Source organism: Saccostrea echinata, unplaced genomic scaffold (assembly GCF_033153115.1).
Source record: "Saccostrea echinata isolate AGI-Se365-2 ecotype Australia unplaced genomic scaffold, CSIRO_AGI_Sech_v1 ptg000036l, whole genome shotgun sequence".
Lineage (NCBI taxonomy): Eukaryota > Metazoa > Mollusca > Bivalvia > Ostreida > Ostreidae > Saccostrea > Saccostrea echinata.
The window spans coordinates 3,510,320-3,516,602 of record NW_026889785.1 but is presented as its reverse complement, the minus strand read 5'-3'; positions in this window follow the sequence as shown (position 1 = coordinate 3,516,602).

Genomic DNA, 6,283 nt, shown 5'->3' with positions numbered 1-6,283 from the left:
TAAGACATTTAATTAAACATTAAAACATTGCTGTCATCGGCCATAATTGAAAAAAAAAAAAGACCCGCGTCTTTTTTTGTTCAGCAACGGCCCGTTTTAACCAAATAAGGGTATTCATAATGCCACATGACCATCTTGCACGCGCTGAGTTTCGGAGGGGGAAATCGAGCGCCATGACAGTAAACTTGTTCAACATGCGTTTGCTCGAGCGATTTTTTGCTATTTTTTTTTTTTTTGGTAATTTTACCAACAGTTGCTCATGCGCAGAAATGTGGAATATAGACGGTGAGCAGCCGAGTTGCTATCTGCACAGATTTGGTAGGATATTCCTGCTTAAGGATCCCAAATAGTGATGTGAGGGACGTATTTGTAGGACGTTGCGGTCAAAAAATCATTCCCTATTTTTTGCAGACATTGGCCAGTTTTGGTGGAAAGCGGTGTCATGCAAGTAAGTACTTCAGTGTTTTGTGTTTAAAGAGTCTTTATTTTTACATGAATATATATTTATATTATATAAACAAATAGACTATCTATCTATCTATATATATATAATATACTGTACTAAAATATTTATGCATATATGTATATACATACAATTGATTTTGAAAGGTTAGCAAGGGTGTTTAGGTTTTTTGCCTATAGAAATCGCAATCGTAACTACGCGAGTCCATTCTATAATTAGAGGTCGCGTCATCAGGATCACGTGACCTGGTGTACACATTGAGACAGAGTCTAATTTTAGCAAGGGAACCCTTGTTTCGGTTTACCCATAATGCAATTGCACTGGGTAAACACGTCAAGGATATAGCTAGCTTGTTTACAGAGAATCCGCATATTGTTTTCCCCCCAGGTTTGTGAAATGACATTTTATAAATATTAATGAACAGACAATGCTACAGAAATAGCAAAATTGTAACTCTTCAGTCTACCAAGTCGGAATTATTTTACAGAGCTGTATGATACGTGTACGTCTCGTCCGTTAACCCGAAAATCCTCTGACTCTAACCCCCGCTTTTATAATTTGCATGTGCACATGTCAAAATGTTACAACCTTAACCCTTGTAGTAAATTAATATGATAAAAACTGACAACCCTAAGGGCCTAACCCTTGTATTATATTGTTTAAGTGCGTTTGTTATGGGGACTAGTAAACTGTTCCAACTAGAACTGTTCCATTTTTTTTCTTTTTAGGTCCTGAGGTTAGCAAGTCTGTTACAATTACAAGACCAACCACTATGCAGAAGCTCATTAAAACCACTAGTCTGAGGCCCATAGCAACTACTACTCAGAAACCCATTACAACCACTAGTTTGAGACCCATAACAAACGACTACTCGGAAACCCATTACAACCACTAGTCTGAGGCCCATAGCAACTACTACTCAGAAACCCATTACAACCACTAGTCTGAGGCCCGTAGCAACGACTACTCGGAAACCCATTACAACCACTAGTTTGAGACCCATAGCAACGACTACTCGGAAACCCATTACAACCACTAGTCTGAGGCCCATAGCAACGACTACTCAGAAACCCATTACAACCACTAGTCTAAGGCCCATAGCAACTACTACTCGGAAACCCATTACAACCACTCAGAAGCCCGTTACAGCCACTACTTGGAAACCCGTTACAACCACTACTCGGAAGCCTGTTATTAAAACTACTAGTCGGAAGTTCCTAACATCAAGAACACCTTCAAGGCTGGTAACTAGTAAGTTGTTAGCTTTATCATAATTCAAACTACCACTAACTTTACATAATGATTCTAATCGTGTTTTAACCCTTGAACAAATGTTTTTATTTTTTTCTGGAGTTATGTCATCACATAAAATATAATTATACCCCCGCTCCGAAGGAGAGGGGAGTATACTGTTTTACCCTTGTGTGTCTGTCTGTCTGTCCGTCTGTCTGTCTGTCCGTAACAAACTTTGGTCGCAGTTTTCTCAGCAACTACTCATCAGAGGTGCTTGAAATTTTAACACACTCTTTGTTTAGGCATGCCATATGGTGGGATTCATTTTTGTACGAATTCGATGTCAACTTCCTGTTTATCCGTGCGTTTGTCCGTACCATACATAAAAAAATTTGGTCGTAGTTTTCTCAGCAACTACTCATCGCAGATGCTTGAAATTTTAGCACAATCTTTGTTTAGGCATGCCATATGGTGGGATTCATTTTTGTACGAATCCGATGTCAACTTCCTGTTAATCCGTGCGTCGATCCGTATCACACATAACAAACTTTGGTCGCAGTTTTCTCAGCAACTACTCATCGCAGGTGCTTGAAATTTTAACACACTCTTTGTTTAGGCATGCCATATGGTGGGATTCATTTTTGTACTAATCCGATGTCGACTTCCTGTTTATCCGTGCGTCTGTCCGTACCACACATAACAAACTTTGGTCGCAGTTTTCTCAGCAACTACTCATCATAGGTGCTTGAAATTTTAACACACTCTTTGTTTAGGCATGCCATGTGGTGGGATTCAGTTTTGTACGAATCCGATGTCAACTTCCTGTTTATCTGTGCGTCTGTCCGTACCATACGTAACAAATTTTGGTCGTAGTTTTCTCAGCAACTACTCATTGCAGATGCTTGAAATTTTAGCACAATCTTTGTTTAGGCATGCCATATAATAGGATTCATTTTTGGAACAAATCCGATGTCAACTTCCTGTTTATCCATGCGTCTGTCCGTACCATACATAATAAATTATGGTTGTAGTTTTCTCAGCAACTACACATCGCAGATGCTTGAAATTTTTTCTTTGTTTAGGCATGCCATATGTTGGGATTCAGTTTTTACAAATCCGATGTCAATTTCCTGATTATCACTGTGTTTGTCCGAACTTGTGTATTCACATCAGAGCGGGGGTATTATTAGTGAGCATTCGCTCACAGACTTCTTGTTTGACAAAAATTCCATAATGAATGTGTAGAATTAACATAATCAGAGTTTATATTTTTTTTAGGTGAAAAGGATGAGGAGGATGATCTAATCGAAGGTACATCTGGCTCAACTATCTATATTATTGTCATTTGTTCGCTTAATTTTATAGTTCTGTTTTTATTTAAAGCAAAGAAATTCGGGAATCTGTATTATAAAAATTGTAACAAAAATGTGAAAAAAAGAAAGAAGCTTAGTACATTGTTGTTTAAAAAAAAAATCAAATTGTAAAGAAAAATAGTTTACCATCAAAATATGAGCTTCAAATTATAACTCCATCTTGTAGCACTTTTGATGATGATGATTTTGATGATGAGTTTTATGAGGATGTTAACTTTAATGCTAAATTATATGCTTAATAAGAAATAGCTGAATCTGATTTTTTCATAAGTTGAATAGCTTATTATATTACATATTTAATGTTCATTAAATCATATATTGTAAGAAAAAATATTTATTTTATGTGCTCATTTTATAGGGTTTCTTTCATGGGCTATCACTGTTACAATAGCACTGAAGGTGCTAATTGTCCTGTTGATCAAACTATACACAAGATTGAGACAATTAAGGTTCCCACCTACTGCAACATTATCTCCTGCAACACCACCTACTGCAACAACACCACCTACTGCAACACCAACCCCTGCAACACCTGAAGCAGTACCATCCATGTCAGTCTCGTCAACACCAGCCACTATGAAACCTTTGCTTCCTCCTAAAGAACCGATTAGTAAGCGAACAAGGTTACAAATGTCAAAAAAGAAGGTGGAATTTGAACAAGAAGAAAGTAGAGTGTAAACAATACAGATTTTTATTCTTTAAAACAAAGAACACGATTTTGGCCTTATTTTATATTTTTGTCAAAACCTGAAATCACATACCTCATATCTGAAGGTGCATTTACCAAAGGGTTTTCTTTGTTCTTTTGTTTGCTGGACATTTTTTGCACTAATTATGAACATACGAAGTGTTCTTTTTATCTTAGTGCCATTTTGTAGAAAATTTCTTAAGTAGACAGTCAAATGGTATGTTTTTCTGTGAAGTCAGAAATGTTATAAAGTTTAATTTTGTAGATTTGGTGATTGAAAATTTGTTGCTTTAAAGAATGAAAAGAAAAAAATGATTTAAGTTGTAAAGATTTTAAGTTGTCCACCTGTGAAAACAACTTATCATTTTCTTTGCTTTACTGTAAATTTGAATATATATTGTGCTTTGGGTAAATTGGTTTTTAAAGTTGACTTATTTAACTTTTCAATTTATTAAATCCCTCAGAAATTAAAAATGTCCCATATTACTGTATACATGTATGATAATGCAAATGGACTTTATTGTGTTAATAGAAATTATTTGAGGCAGGTTTATAACTGCTACCATTTAACATGTTATTTTTATGGATTAGAAATGAATTGAACAATTTAGCATATCAAGATTTTTTCACAGCATGTTGTATGTAACTCTAATTTCCTGTTTGAACATAGGTTGTGATTTTTTATGCCCCCTGTAATATAATCATTAAGATTTGTGAAAAAGTGTCTTCTTTAATGTAAGGAAAAATACATTTAATTAGACATTTTGCATTATGTTTTTGTTTGTTTTTTTTCTTTAGAGTTATGTTATTGGGTTCCTTTTTTACCCAAGATTTTGTGGTTCAAAAATGATTTTTTTTTTTACAGCAAAATGGTCATAGGATGTGTGCTTTAGTCCTTTCTTTTGAAACAACGATACCATATTGATTATTAAAATTGAGATTATGAAGCCTTTTTGTATTGAGTCTCCTATAACCATTTTAAGGAAGTGTACAAAAGTTCAAGTGGTTTTTCGTAATTTTTTTTGTTTGGCGTGATCTATTTTTAAGGATGTGTACTCAGGTCTAGGTGACTCTTTTGTATTGATTTTGATATATAATCATTTTTGAAAAGGATATGTCTAATATACTCTATATTTTATTTATTTGTTTCGCCAATTACTTTACTGATTAAAATTTTTTAAAATCTATTTATTCTTGTTTTATTTTATAGTAACTTAGCAACTCTCTGTGATGACCAGAAAATCTATTGTTTTACCAGTGCTTGAGCTGTGAGTCGCCAATTTCGCCAATGACAAAAAAGTGGCGAAAAAAAAAGAAAAGAAAATCAGTAACAAATATAAAAAAAAATCATGGTTGTTTAATGAAGATGATTTGTGCTGCTTAAAAGTGGCGAAACAGGATTTTGATCCAGTGAGAGAACTCGTTTTACCCATAGATAAAAATATGAAAGTAAAATATGTTAACAATAAACTTCATAAACATTTACATTTTATTTTGAGATACTTTGGTGAACTTTAGAAAAAGTTATTGTATATATGTTTTTTTTTTAATTAGACATGGAAAACGACAGTCTTTTGAAGGAAATTCTGGACTCTTTGAATGATCAGGACACCATCAATCTTTTCGCGGAAGCAAATGGTCTTACGGGAGACACTGAGGTCAAGAAACGATTAAAGGAACTTGAATGGAATCATCACATAGATAATTTATGGGAAGAGCTTCTGTCTGACCTGGAACCTGCATCTAAGAGACAAAGACATTCACTTGACAATGACCAGCCGTCTACTAGCATTCAGTCAGGGGGTGGGGATGATAAAAGAGAGAAACCTTATTTCATCTGGAAAAGGGAAACTCGGACCTATAAAAAAATCTGGCCCGTGACACGACCTTCAAGGTAAAGTTCAATGACCAATGGAGGGGAGATAGATTAATAGATATTCATGAAAAATTACATGATATGTTCAATGATGTATTGTCAAAGGCTAGAGGACACGAAGCTGATTTGGGGCGGGTGGTGCTTAGTCACCCTAATTTAAACAACCCCATTGTCGTCCCATTACAATCGTGGGATGATCTCAATGCCGATACGGTGATGTCTGAGATTACCAAGGTGCTTAATTCTAACGAAACGATTCCTGTTGATGAACATTTACTCGTCACTGTAGGATTAGGGGTGAAACGATACACCTCCTTCACGGTTCGATACGTATTGTATAATTTTGTCTCGGTTCGGTTATTTTCGATACGATACATTTTGATAGAAGGAAACAAATTCTACGTTGTTTTATGCTTTCTTTTTCTAAATCTAGTCACATATTTTACGAATTTTATTTGCAAATTGACTAGAAGAAATTGATTAAAATTATTTGACTGTCAAAAACATACTTATTTATTCTGAGTAACGTGTTATACCTTATGCCAAACCCGACTGAATAACGATCCCGACCGAAAAAGGAACCGAACCGAAAATTAGAGATTTTGCACCGTGTATCAAACCGAGAAAAAATACCGCGGTGCATCGATACC